Source organism: Coffea eugenioides, chromosome 5 (genome assembly GCF_003713205.1).
Source record: "Coffea eugenioides isolate CCC68of chromosome 5, Ceug_1.0, whole genome shotgun sequence".
Classification (NCBI taxonomy): Eukaryota; Viridiplantae; Streptophyta; class Magnoliopsida; order Gentianales; family Rubiaceae; genus Coffea; species Coffea eugenioides.
This window is the reverse complement of record NC_040039.1, coordinates 6,146,909-6,165,744: the sequence shown is the minus strand read 5'-3', so window position 1 is coordinate 6,165,744 and position 18,836 is coordinate 6,146,909. Positions and strand designations below refer to the sequence as shown.

General features: G+C 31.2%; 1 pseudogene; it reads left to right on the top strand.

The window, feature by feature from the left end:
• The first annotated feature begins 204 nt into the window (after positions 1–204).
• LOC113771086 lies at positions 205–18,758 on the top strand (annotated as a pseudogene).
• The last annotated feature ends 78 nt before the right edge of the window (positions 18,759–18,836 follow it).

Sequence of the window (18,836 nt, the reverse complement as noted above, 5' to 3'; positions counted from 1 at the left end):
TTTTCTTAAGAGAGTCCAGTAGTGTTTGAAAGGTTTTATTATAGTGTGACTTTCTTTCATGGCTTGAAATTTCAATAATAGTGCAAATTATTTATGTTTTTCTCTCCCATAGTGATTATTTTATTCATTCAATTTTGTAACCTCACACACATTAATTATTATTAGAACACTGAATTTGGGTTGTAGAATTGGTATCACGAGACCATGAGAATAGGTCTGGACATTTTCGCTGTCAGAAAATTAGAGCGCAAGGTTTGCAAGAAAATACTCAGTTGATCGAATTAAATCACAACATTAGTCCTGAACTATCTAGTTGATGAAGATTGGACCATAAAATTGGTTCAAAAATTATCAGATTGTTGTGGGTGCTATGACAGAGATCAAAGAAGAATTCTATTGAATTTGTTGATTGCTGTGGATTGTCAGATTGAGGAATTTGATTGGTTAATAAGACAGAGTGATTAGGAAAACTTGATAGAAGAGGGAGAAAAAATTTGTTCAGGAATATGAATTGTTAACTATGTTAAAAAGAAAAGAAACTAGAAGAAAAAGATTGGGAAATTTTTTTGTATTGCTCTCTCTCTCTTAAAGTTATAATGGTACAATGCCCATATGCTCATATATATATATATATATATATATATATATATATATAGGCTTACAACAGGATAGTAATTATTCTACCAGCTAACAACCACCTAATTGATAATAATTATCCTAATCAAATACTCCCTCCGTCCCACTTTGATAGTCCTAATTTATTTTTCACACAGTTTAAGAAAAAGTAGTTAACTTTGTTGGAACAATCAATTTAGGTAACTATTTTCCTAAAATACCCTCACATTAATTAGAGTACAACTTTATGAGAACTTGAATTGATGGTAAAAAAAAAATAAACTCTCATTAAATGGGGTAGGTTTATAGTAACAACAACTTACATTGAATAAGGGTATTTTAGGAAAATTAAAATACAACTACATTCTTCAATTGGAAAGTGGACTATAATTTGGGACAGACGAAAAAGGAAAATAGGACTATCAAAATGGGACGGAGGGAGTATATAATTGATGCACATTTAAATTTAAACAATATAATTACAATTATCACCTACCACCTACCATCTACAACTTATTCCAACACTTCCCCTCAAATTGGTGCATCGATATCGTACATGTCCAACTTGTCAAGCGAGTTGTAGAAGTTCCTAGTCGACGCAGTTTTTGTGAGCATGTCAGCCAACTGATCTTCAGACTTCATAAATGAGAATCGTATCACCTTATCTTCGAAATTCTATTTGATAAAGTGTCGAACCACTTCAATGTACTTTGTACGGTCATGCTGGACTAGATTATGGCTGATGTCGATGGCAGCTTTATTATCATAGAACATGTTCATTTTTTATTTTGGAGCAAAGCCGATCTCGGCCATTAGTCTCTTAACCCATAACAGTTCGCACACATCCTTTGCCATCCCTATGAATTCTGCTTCTACACTAGACAAAGACAACACCTTTTTATCTCTTTACTCTGCATGATCACATTACCACTGACAAAGGTGAAGTAGTTTGAAATTGATTTTTGATTGACAATGTCTCCTACCCAATCAGCGTTAGGATAACCATCAATATTGAGATGGTTGTTCTTGAAAAATCGGAGACCTTTTCCAGAAGAATCCTTTTAAATATTGAACGATCCGCATCACAACTTTCACATGCCATTTATTGGCTGGATGTATGAATCGGCTGACCATACTAATGGCATAGGCAATATCGGGGTAAGTATGGGGCATGTAGATCAACTTACCGACTAACCTCTAATATCTTTCTCTGTCGGTTGGCTTATAATCCAAATACTCTCCAAGTTTATGATTCTGTATAATCGGCTTGCCAGTAGATTTACAATCTAGTAACTCTACTTCTACTAAGAGATCAAAAACATACTTCCATTGAAAAAGGACGATGCTTTCTGCCGATCTTGCCACTTCAATTCCAAAAAAATATTTGAGATTCCCCAAGTTTTGATTTCAAATTCAACTATCTATTGATCTTGTAGCTTAGATATCTCTTCTTTATCATTACCTATGATAATCATGTCATCGACATAGATTATCAAAGTTGTTGCCCCACCAAGTCAATACTTCAAGAATAGAGTGTGGTCAGCTGTTAGCATTGTTTAAGTTCGTTTAAGCTGTCTACTTTTTGCAATTGGTAGGCAGCATTTGTCTCTAATGTTGTAGAATATCAAGATGGAATATTCTTGTATACCTTTTCCTCAAGGTCACCATACAAAAAAGCATTTTTGTTTACATCAAATTGATACAACGACGAATCTAAATTGGCTGCTAGTGAGAGAGCAGAACTCTGACCGTATCCAATTTTGCCACTAGTGAGAATGTCTCTTGATAATTGATGCCATAGGTCTGGGTACACCCCTCAACTATAAGCCGGGCTTTATATCAGCCTTATACTTAATTGTGTAAACCCATATGCATCCTACAGTTTTCTTTCCTTTTGATAGTAAGACTAATGTCCATGTGTCATTTTTCTGCAATGCTAACATCTCATCTTTTATAGCTTGACTCCAATTTAGATCTATGAGAGCTGCGTGCATGTCATTTGGAATATCGACCGATGACACATTATATACAAAGGCCTCCAGCGACTCTGATAATCAGTGGATTGAAACATAATTTGTAATAGGGCATTTGGATTGTTTTGCATAGGCTTCTGAAGAATATCGATCTGATGGCTTGCTACGATTGAACCTGTTAGGTAACACATATCAACCTTACAGGTGCCGAGCCTGTGCGATAATAATAAAAAAAAAACCTAACTACCACAAAAAACAGTCAATAATCAATTCCAAGTACTGGAGCAATAACTCTAGATATGCAATGGGTTACTTGATTCACCCTGGTTTCGAAGAGTTTGCTTAATCCGATATACCAGAATTAATTAACTGACAAAATTTACTAACTAGTAGATAGTAGCAAGCAGGGTCGTCTCCTCAGGGACTGGGAAAAAGTTTATTTTCTTTCGAATCAAGACAAATGGGGGGTTTTAGGATTAAATGCTAATGAATTGCTAACTAGATAAATCAAATGCGAAAAATAATTAATTGAGAGAAATAATCAGGGAAACTCTAGCCAAGGATACACTTCAAAAATGGTTCATGCAACTGATCATCGATTCAAATATAATTCTAACATTTATCCATATATTGGTTATAACTGTCATACACGCGATAAATAACCAGCATCTCCTTACTTTTTCGATAGTTAAGGTACGACCGTTGACTATTTCTCTAACCAGGAAATAACCCTAGGTACGACCGTGGGATTTAATTTCTAGATTGCATTAAGAATTAGAAAAACCCAACTCTAACTAACAAACGCGCTACGAGAGTTTGTTTAAGTTTGATCGTCTGTTTTCCTGACATAAACTCAATTACGCCAGTTGCTATCGGGACGGAAGTAATCGAACAATTACGGATTCAACTACTCCCAATTAGCAAATAAACTACGTGAATAATTAAATATTGCGCAACTATTCAATCATAAACAATAGCTTTAACAATCAAAAGCAGAAAATATACAAATACCAATAAATGAAAGAAACAGTTAAAATAATTTAGATCTCACAGTTATTGTTGAACCAAATCTTTAGTTGTCTCCTTGACTAAAAGTATGAAATTAGTTCTCCATCAATGGAGAACCAGCCATGCAAATAATTGGGAAAAGCTTTCAATTCGTTTCTCCCCAAAAGTCGGCCAAAAAGGAAAAGTGAAAGACAAGAATGCTTTGCTATTTCGTTTCCTAGCCAAACATGAAGAAAAACTGATGTCCCTCCCAAGTCGGCCACAAAAGGAAAAAGTCAAAAGACAAGTACAATGCTCTGTTTTTTCGTTTCCAGCCACCACAATTGATGAATCAATGTCCCACGATTTCTTCCTACTTTGACTCCTAATTGATTGGTATCTTAATACCAATCAACTTCTAAAAAGAAAGCCCTATTACAAGTCAACTTCCTCAGCTTTCCTTTTTCTTGGGAGTGGCCCACTAGCTTCCTAATTTGTAGCCAGCTATTTGATGCACTTTTGGAAGCCACTCACGTGCAATAAATCCCGAGAATCTGGACTTGAATGTGCCGCCACCAAATTAGCTGGAAATTGCCCCTTTTAATCATGTTTTGGTTATTTTCCTACAATTAGCACCATTAACCAAATATAAGTAGAATCCATAAATTAATACAATATTTGGCTAAAATAAAAGGAAAAATAAACATAAATTGAATGACAATTTTACATCCTATCACAACCAGTAGTATCAAAATAAATACTAGGATATCATAGCACTTACCTCAAAAATATTCTCAGGAGATGAATAGTCAGGTACTGAAACAGAGGGGGTTATATCAACGGTATCAAGAGATGTATCACATTCGAATTTATCGGCTTCTACATCAGCATCATTGGTAGCGACATGTCTATAGTCTCATCAACATCAATATCAACTCCATCTAACTGTCATGCTAATCCTGACCAATCCTACTCTTTCTTATTCCTTGTCTCCCCCTAAAGTGTAAAATTGGATACTAATGATGAGAAGAATGTTTTAAATTCTAAAAGGTAACATTCACAGTTTCATACATCTTATTATGGTTGGATCAATGCATTGATAACCCTTTTTGTATATAGCATATTCTAAGAAAATACAGCAAACTACACAAGGATCTAATTTATTTTGCTGTTTCTTATGCAGCTTGACAAAAGTCACACACCCAAACACTCATGCTGGAAGTATTAGCATTGATGGTAGAGTAAAATGCTGTAATAGAGCCTGCAATGGAGTCCAAAAATCTATGACCCTTGAAGACAATATTTTCAGCAAGTGAACTGTTGTGATAGCTGCATTAGACCAATATCAACGTGAGACATTCGCCCTAATCAGCAGGGCACACGCTATTTTTAAAATGTGCTGATTCTTCCTGTCAACTACTTCATTTTGCTATGAAATCTGAGTACATGAGGTTTCATGTATGAGGCCATTAGTGTTGAAGAAATCCTGTAGTGGTCGATTGTCATATTCACCACCATTATTAGATTAGAGAACCTTGATTGTAATTGAAAATTGAGTACAAATCATTATATAAAATCATTTGAAAATGTCTAGCACTTCATTTTTTTTGTTTCAATAGATACAGCCAAATCATATGAGTATAATCATTTATAAAGATTACAAACCAATTAATACCCATAGATGAAATAATCGGTTCAGGTCCCCCAACAGCAGAGTACAATAGAGCAAAAGGTATATTACATTTATTAGAACTAATTGGGTGGTGGACTTGATGACTCTTTGTTAAAATACTTGTTTCACACTTCATAGTGGCAACATTGATACTGATGAATATGTCTGAAAATAGATATTTCATGTATCCAAAGGATGAATGCACTCATCACCAATGTCATGATGGAATCTCTTGCTCTTTAGTGTTGTCAGTACTTCTCATCTAATTTGCTCTACCAAAATTGAAATCATTCATATAGTATAAATCCCTCCTCCTAGTACCACGATCAATTATCTCCTCGGTGAGAATATTCTAAAAAAAATAAAAAAGTTGGATACATCAGTGTCACAAAGTTAAGATCGACAACTATTTAACTCATCGATAGTAGTTTATTTGATAGAGAGAGAATCAATAAAGGATTGGGTAGAAGAAGAGATGAAAACAACATAACAATTCTAGCCCATGTAACTGGATACTGAACACCGTTGGCATTAGAGATCATTGACCTTCTTGGTTGAGTGACACATGAGAAATCATTCAGATCAAAAGTTATATGATTGGTAGCTTTTGAGTTGACAATTCAATCCCTATCACATCGATTTGAGATATGATTACCTTGGTACTGATAGGCCTTTGAAACATAGGCAGAAAACACTTGTGTAATATTGAGAATTGTAGAAGATGTCACTGATTCAACAATTACAGTGGCAACTTTTCCAAAAACTTTCATATTGATCATCAGCGTTCAATCTACCTGCTCATCGATTTTTTCCTTTTTGTCCCTTCTACTAGGTTGAATACCCATATAATTTGAAACATATATACATGTGTCCTATTTTATTGCAACGAGTGCAGCTATCCCTATCGACTTATATCTTGGTGTTTGGGATAACATAATTAGCCATTTTTTATGTGCTTAGATGCCATGACAGAGTCGATTGTGTTCTCTTCCCCTGTCAACATTACCGATTATCTTGTGTCTGTACGCTAAACATAAACATATGCTTCTTCTACTATTGGAAATGGTTTCATTCATAATATATCACTGCGAATCCGATCTAATCGGTCATCTAACCTATCAAGAAAACTGTACACCCTCTCTTTCTGTATTAGAGAGTTATACTTGTTGATATCTACAGCATACTCCAATGAGTTTGGCTGACGAAAGTCAATCTCTCTCCACGAGCCTTGCAGATTGTTGTAGTGCTTCTCAATCGGTCATCCAACTTGGCTCATCCCAGTCAGTCTTTGCCTCAAATCATACAATTGGATGTGTTTGCTCTATCGAAGTATGTGGTAGCAATAGCATCCCATACCACTTTAGACCTAAGAAAACAAATGAAGTTACTAATTTAGAATGGATCCATATTGTTTATCAACCATTCTTTCACAATAGAGTTCTCAATCCACCACAATCGAGATACCGGATCTATTGGTGAAAGTTGAGAGAGTTCACCATTGATATATCCCAACTCATCCTTGTCTGAAATATACATTTCGATAACGTAGGACCAAAGAGCCATAGTTGGTGTCATCCAAGTTAATGCCAATCTGAACCATAGATGAATCACTGCTTGGTGTAGGTTTCTGACATCTATTCAGGCCTTTCATCATCTGTGTGGCCAAGTCTTCAAGAACTATGACAGTTTGTCCTTTCCCACATTACATAATTTCAAATGATTCCACCATGACTTCTTGTTGAAGGTAATTATCAGAGTAGCACCTTGAGTAGAGACCCTAGAATCCTTGCAATGATACCATGTTAGAAAGAATAGAAACTAGAAAAAAGAGATTGGAAAAATTTTCTATATTGCTTTCTCTCTCTTCTAAAGTTATAATGGTAAAATGCCCAAATATATAGGCTTACAACAGAATAGTAATTATCCTACTATCTAACAACCACCTAATTGATAATAATTATCCTAATCAAATCTATAGTGGATACACATTTAAATTTAAACAAGATATTTACAACTACCACCTACCATCTACAACTCATTCTAACAAAATAATGGCAAAATTTTTTAGAAATTCGGTTAATGGTGAAAATTTTTCTATATTGACTTAGTTTGATTTTTAAAATGAAAAAAAAATATATTGAACAATATAATTTGGATTATTTTCTTTGTTGGATTGTTTCAAGTGTTACCAAAACATGATTTCAAGAAGAATGGACAATTATTTTTTATGTGATGATCAAAATAATGGCAGAAAATATTTACAAAACTTTTGTTCATCGTACCAAAATACCTGAAGATTTTGGAAGGATGTTTATTATGTTTTGTAGACTATTGAGAAGGATTATACTTTCAAGCCAAAATTTGGTTGTTGGAATTAGATTGTAGATTTTGAAAATGATAGACTTGTTGATGATGTGGGTGTTTTTGAAAATTTTGAATCAGTTAACAATTTTGATTTGTATACCTTGTTTGGAGAAATTGTGACTGATAAATTTGTTCAAGAAGGAGAATGTATTGATTTAGTAAAGGAGGAAGAAAATTTTGGTTTAGAAGTAAAGAAAAAGAAGTAGTTGTTGAAAAATAGGTTAATTACACTTTGTCCTCCTAAACTGGGACCCTTGTAACACTTTGCCCCTCTAAATTCCAAATATATACTCGCTCCGTCCCATTGATAGTGTCATACTTTTTTTTTATTTGTCCCAAAATGATTGTCACTTACTAAAATTGACAATGATAACTTTCACACATTTCTGTTCCATACCCTTCAATGTGACAACCCTTTCTTATCTTTTAGTTGGCCTAATTATGCACTTACCAAGTACCAATACTGCACTTAATAGTTCGTGACTCCCACGTGAAATGCAAATAACAATCGTGCATGACACTTTTCTCTAAAGTAGTGTGGAGACATTTCATTCTTTTAGGTCCCACATATCTTATCACACCTTGTGGCTTTTTTTATCATTCAACCATGTATGAATACATTGAAAGTCAAGCGAGGTATTACCAAAACTTAAACACAAATCATTTAAAATTCTTGCACTATTGATAATAATTGCAAGTTCCGAAGTGCGACACACTTTCTAGGACGGAGGGAGTATATTTTACCCTGTATGGTCAACTTTTTGACAAGGTTAAGATAAAGTCATATTTTTCATGACCAAAATATCCCTAACTAATTCTTAAACACACATAATAATTGTAACATAACAAATACCCATTTCTTTAATAGTAGCTAAATGCATCTAAACACAATTACGTTATGCATTTCTATCTTTTAGCCTTAAAATGAATTAGATAATTCACAAAAAAGAAGTCTAAGCAAACCAATATATTTATTTCAATGCCGTTAGCAATACTTATTTTAAATGAAATAAAATTAATTAGTGCATTTGGAATGAAAATTATTTGCTTATATTTTTTATTGTAGCAATTTTTAATGTGTTTTATATGAAATAAAAACATGATTAAAAATAAAAATATATTGAAAAATGTATTAGAGAGTTTTCAATTTTTTTAAAATGTAGAATGCAAACAAACACAAAGCAAGGTAAGAATGTGATACAAAATTACTAAATAGCATCTTGTTGACTTGTGAAAATCTTGTGACAGCTGCAAAGTCAATGAAAATTATCAAAACTAATCCGTTTACAATTTAAAGGAAGACAGATAAGCGATGGAAAACTTGTGCAGGTGTTTTATAAATTTATAAATTCTTTTTTTCTCCACAATACTAGTTTTTAATTCTTTGGTATTATACCATCTTTTATTTTTTTTAAATCATATGACAGTGTTTTTCCTAATAAAATGTTTCATATTCCAATTAAAAGTATAGCACTATTCTAGGACTATTATGTAAGGGCATTGATGTCAGTTTGTTAAAATTTTGGATGGAGAATTCATCAATAACATTTGACTAGTCAATGAAGGGGGCATAGTGTATATATTTAAAGTTCAAGGGGCAAAGTGTTATAAATGGTCAAGTTCAAGGGGGCAAATTGTAATTAACCCTTGAAAAATTTATTGCATCGAACTCTCTTCAAGGTGATAGGAAGATGTTTGATTTTATTAATATGGATTTCATTGGAATTGAAAAATATTTTGCTCGTTTATTGATAGTGTGAAGTCTTTTACTAATTATGGTAGTGGCTATTCTGAATTGTTTGATGGTGATAATTTTTGCCAAAAATAATCTATGATTTTGTATACTTGGCCTATGACACCCCATAATTTTATTTTAAAATTTAGACATATTAGTTTAAAATCTATCATGTTATAGAGATTAATTTTATTTGGGAAGAAAATTTTTAATTGCAAATCTATGAACCATTTTTGTAAAATTGAATCATTAGAAACATTAAAGAATATGATTAGTTAAACTTATTAGGAAGAAATAAATACAAGAAATGAAATTATTGAATTAGAAATAATCAATTATGCAATGATAAGGATAAATTGAATACTAGGAGTAGAAATTGAATACTAGGAAATTAGAAAGAAAAGAAAATGTGAGGAGTTTCACGGATCTAGACATTTCTTGTGTAATTTAAAAGAATTAAAGTTAGAAATAATTAGGGAAGTAACAAGTATTGATTTAATACACAATATTAGCATGAACTAATGAAGAGATAAGTTTACAATTATTGTTCTAGAAGTTAATCTAAAACAAATGCTAATTCGTAGAGGAAAAATGTGAAAAATTTGAGAAATTTGTAACTACAATAGAATTATGGTTTGGAGGCATCAAAGGAATTTTGTAGGAAATGAGACAAAACAAGCAATGAAAAGTTTGGAAGACATTAAGGATTCTTTTGTAACCAACATAGTAATTGTTTGGGGAGTTAACGAAGGGAGATTATAAAAATTTTTAATAATTCTAATTCATGATGAAGGAAGTAGAGGCTACTATAAAAGATTAAAAGGGGACAAGAATCCTAAGAAAATTGAAAAGTGTGAGAGTTCAGTAAAGAAAAATGAGTGAAAGCTCAACTGATTTCATTACAAAATGAACTTTGAAATTTGAAGGTGAGTACTCCTTTTGAAAAGTTATTTGAAGTTCATGTGTTTTGCAAATGAATTTTGTTATTATATTTGCCAAATTATGTTTCAAATGTGGAAACATTTGTGTGGTGAAATTTCAAATCTTGTAATACATGATAGAGATTTTATAATTTTAAACTATTAATTTTCATACCTCATGGATTATTGTGCAAATAGTTTGAGTTTGAGTTTTTGAATATTTATGAAAATATGAATTTTTTGAAATTGTAGTGGGATTGGTAAACCTGGCTTATGAATTCTAAAATTATTCAAGTAATTTATGTATACTACACCTAGTACGTATGTTCTGTGCAATCGAAAATAAATTTCCAGGGTATCTATGAACCGGGCTCTGCTAGGGAATTTTTAGGTCTTTCATATATTGACTTATGAAAGTCAAGAATGCATCGAGCTGACGATAAGTAATAAGTGGCCATGACCTCCATCCGGCAAGATCAACAGGTTTGATCTTATGGTATGATTGAATTTTCTAGGGATATTTCGAGTATCTCCTTTTGTTGCAAGCTACTGCGTAGGCAAAATCTAGTGTCTTATGAAAGTGTCAAGTCACGTACGCAATCTTTGAAATTGTATGAATATTTGTTTGAGTCAAATAGACCGACTAAGAATTGGTAAAGCCCATTCTACTGATAATTATGTATAATTTATAGATATATTATTGCGTAACCTTTAATCTTATCAAAGATGTTTGGAAAAATTTGATAATTATTGACAAATATTTGATAGACAAATTTTGAATCTCTATCATAATTTTATATAATAATTTGTCAATGATTTCTTAAATTTCATTTGCATACACAATGAGTCTCATTGGGTTTTAACTCATCAAGTTTTGTTAAAAAAATGTTTCTAGGAGAGGAGACTCAATTAGTGGAACTATCAAGGGGATCATATGAAGGATTAATCGGTATCAAAAGCTTGGGACTGGATGCACGTGAACTTGATTGGAGATTTAATTGTATATTATGGATAAGTTTAGGCTATTCTATGGTGATTTTGTATTACTAAAAATTGATTTCAATGAAGATTTTAGGATTTTTAAAATGTATAAATCTTACAATTTTTTTTAATCCTAATGAGAACCAGGCAAGCAGCCAATCCATCTATATTTAGTAGGGACAAGTTGGGTCGTTACATGGACACTTATGTTGGTGACTTTGGTGATGAATGAGTTTTCATAAATGAGTATTTTGTTTGAGAAGAAATTGTTCATGAAATACAAAGTTCATTCTTTACCATGTGTGAAGATGAGAGTTAGTTGTGAAGTGTTACATGTTGTTCTTACATTTATAGAGTTTTCAATGAAGATTGTTACTTGAAATGGAGTTGGATCTGACTCAATAGAGAGTGTGGTTTAAGGGAGGCAATGTTGGCAAAGTCAAGCAAACTTAAAAGTTTCTATTTATTTATTTATTAGTTTTATTGGAGTCAAGTTTTTAGTAGTTGTATTATTTAGGAGTTTGTGTTTTATTTTATAAATTTTTATGTAAGTGATTTCTTATTTTACAACTCTTAGTAAATTATAAATAGAGCATTAGTGGATGTATTTTTCTTAAGAGAGTCCAAGAGTATTTGTAAGATTTTATTGTGGTGTGACTTTTTCCCATGATTTGAGATTTCAATAGTAGTGATTCTTTATCCATTCAATTCTATAACCTTGCACGCATTAATTATTATTAGAATTTTAAATTTGGGTCATACAAAATTAGATAATATAGATGTTGCCAATTGACCAAAAAAAATACAAAATTTGGATTATGAAAATGGATCAAATGGTTCATTAGTTGGATTGCAGAGGGTTGATCTATTCCCCTACAATCCTAACTAAAAAGCCTCATGATGATTGTTTTGGTTGTTTAGGGATAACCACAAACATTCGAAGGTGAATTTCCTAGAATTTAGCCAAGAACATCTGCAAATTGACACAAATACGTTTGGATTGCTATTTTTTAAATTTTTGTAGAAGAATATACATTAGCAATTTGATGTATATGAGGTAAAAAGATGATTGAAAAATGTGTTTAAAGAAAATGTAAAAATTTTTCCTTCAAAAACTGTAATCCAAAGTTTTCTACTGAATATGCTCCTAGGAAAATGTGAGCCTTGCTTTATCATAAGAATGCCCCATCAATGCTTTTTGAATTTGAATACCACTTTCTATAATTCATCAATTTCAAACATGGTTCAAAAAGTAAATTTCAAACATGGTCCAAAGTAGGGGTGTAATCGAGCCGAGTCGAGCTCGAGTATTGCTATACTCGAGCTCGACTCGACTCATATACACCAAAGCTCGAGCTCGACTCGAGCTCGAGCGAGCCCAAAAAATCGATACTCGAGACTCGACTCGAAAAATTTCCTTTAGGCTCGAGACTTGACTCGATACTCGAGGCTCGAAAATTTTTTTCATTTTAGGTCTTTTTACAATTATGTTATTACTTTTTTGCCATTATAGGATTTTATTATAAAGAAGGATATATTGTAAATTTCATATAACTTATACCCATAATGGTCATTTTATAATTATAATACATATATATTATTTAAATTATAAATATATTATTTAAATAACTCCGGCTCGTCGAGCTACTCGACTCGACTCGAGCTGGGCTATTTCGACTCGAAACTCGACTCGATTTTCATTCGAGTTACTCGAAACTCGGCTCGAACTCGGTCAACCCGAGTTCGAGCCGAGTCGTTGACCGAGCTACTTGCGAGCTACTCGCGAGTAGCTCGGCTCGCGTACATCCCTAGTCCAAAGAGTTGTGACAACTCAAATGAGTGGTCACTAGAACTGAGGCCTCTGGTTCTAGACCATTCCACTTTGTGCTGAGATGCAAGACTTGCCAGCGACTCAGACAAATTCGGGCGACTTGGCCTAATTCAACATGAAGATGAAGAGGAATAGATGATTTAGGAACGATTCTCCTGAATCATCCTTGGTCAACTCCAATCAACTAAAGAGCCAAAAAAAATAGCGAAAAACAAAAGGAAAGAATCTGAAAATCAGACAAAAACAACTCAAAAAATGAAAATAATAACAAGAACTAGGTTGAAAAGTGAAAACCCATTAAACAAAATTCAATGAAGGAGAATAATTTCAAACATAGGAATCAAATTAGAAAACCTTATTAATTTAGGTTTCGTTCGGATTGCATTTTTCTATATTTTTGGTAGAAAAATTACTGTAACGATTTGATACATGTGAGGTAAAAAGGTGATAGGGAAATATGTTCACGGAAAATGTAACAATTTTTCTTTGAAAAACTGCTGTCCAAACAGGGCTTTCGTCTTTCCTTTCATCCCAAAACTTTAGTCGTCCATGAGTAAGGAGAGAGGCAGAAGGAGGCGAGGTTAATTGATAACTCATAGAGAGTTAAAAAACTTCATCATCATTTAAAGGCTGAAGAATGAGCAAAAGAGAAGACACAAAACTAAGTAGAACCTCTAAGGAGCGGTTTTTTTTTAATGGACACTTATTTTAGCTAAAATAGAAACCCATTTTGGATTGGTTATGGACCTTGTGTATTATGCCAAATTACTTGTGGTTTTGGCCGGATTAAAGTTTAGAAATTTAAGTTAGTTGTGCTTATTTCTTTTTTGGAATCAATTTGGGCTACAATTAATTATAAGATAGTTTAAGATATATTACTAGGTTAAGATAAATTACTCACATCATACAATGGAATAGCCCAAATCTATTGGATATTTAGTGAAAATATATATATAATTCTTGTTGTACCTTACATATAATTTTTTTCATTTAGTAATTAATATTACTAAATATCTAGTGGTAGAGATTTTATTTTATTGACTTTTATAGTTATTTTAATTCCCTTATAATTCTTGTTACAACTTTCATGTGTTGCAAATGGACTTTAATAAGGATTACTTTTAAATGGTTGGTGGTAACTGGTAACCATGATGCACTAGCTACTGAGACAAATTTGTAGCATACACCAACTATTCCACTAAACATTTAAATCGTACTTAAAATTTCTTCAAAAAATGAACAAATGATCATGCAAACAAGTTAATATTGTGGATAAGAATTTTAACTTACTAATATAATCCAAACTATTCTTCTATTAATAACAATCTTTTTTACCATAGAGTACCAATTAAGATGCAATCTTATACTTAGAAAAAAGAATGAGATGTCCTGACAAGTCATTAATTTCTTTGTGCTTTTGGATAATACTATATGACCCTCAAAATATCCACATAATCCCCATGTAGTTTTATATAAAGTGAAAATTTGACGCTACATAATCTCTGAAATGTCATTAGTTAAAATGCCATTATTGTCCTATAACTCAAGCACTAAATTGACTTTATATAAACTATAGAGGGATTATATAGATAGCTGCAAAAATACAAGAGGTTAAGTAAACATTTATATAAAATCATAGGTGGATTAAGTGGATATTACAATATCATCACATGCATTGTTGAAGTGTGTGTTAGTCAATCACTATAATGGGAGATGCTTTCCATCCATATTTGACTTTACATAAAATCATAAGAGGATTATGTGGATACTTTGAAACTTTAGGAGGATTATACGGTATTGCACAAAAGTACAAGGGGATTGTGAGTAATTTTAATTTTACCGTATTTATTTTTGAAGAAATAGTAAGATGAAACTCTTATGTGTATTTAAGAAGAAAAATTCTAAGGTTGGAAAATGGTGGAGAAGAAAAATAATACAAACTATAGTGGCAATTATTAGGATAACAACCTACTCTTTACTTGCAATTTATAGATCTTCTTATAAAGAAAAGATTCATCCTTTACGGTTTTCATCTGTAAGTTTGTTTTTCTTTTGTTTTTTAAGGGTTATTATCACTTTACTCCCTTAATGTTTGGTGCTATTATCAATTTCTCCTTTAACATTGCTTTTTATTCATTTTACACCCAAAACTAATGGTCAAAGTTAACGGAATTTGTTAATTCAAGTAAAAAGATATGTTTAGCCCTTAAAATTATTGTCACTTTTTCTTTATAAACTATAGTCTTATTATTAATTTACCTCCTAGAGTTATTTTTTAGGAAATTTATCCCATCATTAAACCAACTTAGCAAGTTAAAAAACTTTAGAAGAAAGTACCATCCTCTTTGTATAATCAAAATAATAAAAAATTTAGAGTGGTTTTTCTCCTTTTTAGTATCAAGGAAAAAAGTCAAAATATTAATCTCTTTCTTCTTGGCAATCTTATTAATATTGAGAAAAAATAGAACGATGGGGGAGAGGAGAGAGAGAGAGAGAAAGAGAGAGAGAGAGAGAGCTCAATTTTTTATAAAAAATCGAACTAAGAAAGAGTTCAATAGTTTTATTATTTTAAAATTATTTTACTCTTTTGTTTATCACTTAATTCCAATCCTAATCTTGATGACGTTAAAGTAATATGGACTCCGTTTGGATTAGCTGTTTTTGGAGGTATTTTTTAAAAACTTTACTGCAGCTGTGTATATGAAAAACTTTTACTGTAGATTTTTTTGGATTGTTTTTAGAGGTATTTTTAAAATATATTTTGAGTATTTTTATAATTTACAATTTTTTGGGATTTTTTTAAATATACACTGGCTCTGTTTCTACATATTAATATTTTTTTATTCATATATATAATATTTTTTTATTTCAATTTTGTTTTATAATATGTATGTATATTAATATATATTTAATATACATATATTTATATATGTATATTAAATATACTAATTATATGTATATTAAATATATATTAATATACATATTATAAAACAAAATTGAAATATATATATTTATGTATTTATATAAATATATAAATATATTTTAAACAAAATATTAATATTTATATATAAATATATAATATTTATTTCAAATGATATAATATATATATAATATACATAATTGAAATATATTAATATTACTATAATATATAAATAAAATATAATATACATAATTGAAATATACAAATTAATATATATTAATATACATATTATAAAACAAAATTGAAATAAATATATTTATAAATTTATATAAATATATATAAATAAATATATTTATATATTTACATAAATATATATAAATATAGTTTAAACAAAATATTTATATTTATATATAATTATATTTATTTATTTTTTGTATATATATTTTATTAATTTTAATTTTTAAAATTTTTTTGTATATATATTTTATTAATTTTATCAATTGATATATATTTTATTAATTTTATATATTTTTGTATATATTTATTAATTTTATTTTTTGAAATAAATATATTTATAAATTTATATTAATATGTACAAATAAATATATTTATATATTTACATAAATATATGTAAATATATTTTAAACAAAATATATTAATATTCATATATAAATATATTTATTTATTTTTTTGTATGTATATTTTATTAATTTTATAAGTATATATATTTATTTTAAACAAATTATAAATATTAATTTTTGTATTAATATTTATATAAAAATGTATATATTTTTTAAACAAAATATATTTTTTGTATATAATATTTATATATTAATATATATTAATATATTTTTTTGTATATTTGGAGTTGTTTTTGATATATTGTTTGGATATGGTGTTTTTGGAATTATTTTTGTTTGTGTATTACTGTAGCGTTGTAGATGAAAAACAAGTATTTCAAAAACTCTCAAATCCAAATGGAGCCATGGTAATATTAGATTCTTCCTTGTTTTCTTTCTTTGCAAAATCTAATTTTCTATCTCGTTCTCTCCTATCTCTTTTCTTTTCTAGAACTAATTATTATGGAAAAATAAATTTGGAAAAATCCTTTTATTTTTATATTTTTAGAGCTCTTAAAGTGAAAAAAAGGAAGAATAAGCATTCCAACCTTTTTTACTTTTAATTATATATAAAAAAGGGGCAAATCCATTAAAAACATTTTGAAAATACTAGTTAGGTAATCAATATGGTAAAATATCTAGAAAATAATATTAGAGAATAAACCGATTGTATCACTATTTTTTTTAATTGGCAAACCCTAATCGCAGGGTTGGGTCCCCATCGCGAATATTATTAAAAAATGAGAACATCACAAAGGTAAGAAAAATTACATGTCGAACACTCGGCAAATATAAGGAAATTGCCTAGCATTTAAACGAATAACCCGTGATTACTGCCGGCAACGTAGTAGCCTCAGAGACTGATGAAATCTTATTCTGTACAGCAAGTTTTGCAAGACCATCTGCTGTGAAGTTAACCTCTTTGTAGCAGTGTGTTAAAATGAACTCCGCCTTAGCCAATATAGTAGAGATCCTCACTACTTCCCCGTGTATACACCAGGGACACTTTTGCAACCCTTAATCGTGTTGAGCAGAGTAAGTGAGTCCGTCTCAACAATAACATTGCACAAGCCCAAGGATAAGCATAATTGCAGGCCTTCTAACATAGCTAGGCGATTGTATCACTATAATTTAAAGGGATAAAGTGATTATAACAATATAATAATGCCACAAAATAAAAAGATATTTTGTCCAAAATTTGTTAACATATTGAGTTGAATTACCTGTGGAGATAAAATGACTAAAGACAACGTTAAGGGGTAAATTGATAGTAGTGATATAATTTAAAGGGATAAAGTGATAATCACCCTACTTTTTTTACAAGCAATTCATCCCTCTCCATTGCCAAGTTTCCAAAGTACAGGCCTTTAGGTGCAGCGACTTTGATGTTTTTGCTCAGCGCATAACTTCCGGCGAGGCCTGGAGGGCCAATGATGGCTTCGAGCAGCTCCTTTACGAGACCAAGAAGACAGCCGAGGGCCTAGACCGCCAATACTCTGTCTCCCGTCACCTCTCCGTTGTCACTCGTTCTGTTGCTGACTGCGCCCGGGAAATCGATCTTGAATTCGAGCTCACCCAGTGCTAGCGGACTTTTTCTCTCGATTGCAGTAAGAATTGGCCGAGGAACAGAAAACAGCTCATTGATTTTCTTGACACTCCACTGGGAAAAAGTTTTACAACAATTTTCTTCCTGTGGTTTGCTCTTTTTGAATGGCTGTTTCGTTTCCTGTTATTTGCAACGTGGGTGCTGCCATTTGCTGGTCCTCTTTTAATAGGGGCTGTCGCCAACAATCTTGTCATCAAGGGAGCATGCCCTACATGTAGGAGACAGTTTGTTGGCTATAAAAACTAGACGGTTTGTTGTGCATGTTGTGGAAATATAGTATGGCAGCCTCAAGGTGACTTCTTTTCAAGAGGGAGCCAAGGTTCGAGTTCGTCTTCAAAGTCTGAACATGATGTAATTGATGTTGAGTTCGAGGAGAAATGAACTTCAAATACCAAGTGGCTCCTCTGAGGGTATCTTTACTGATGATGCCTTCCAAAACTAAGATTGATTTTCAGATCTTTCAACTATGAATTAAAAACACCAAGTGGACAGACTCGGTCTGCATCCACTGAGGATGTCATGCAAAAATATTTAAGGAATTAAAAAAAAACCCTACTTTTTAATTTTAGTTTCCTGTTAGTTTCTGTTAGTGTATGTCGTAATTGTTTTTTA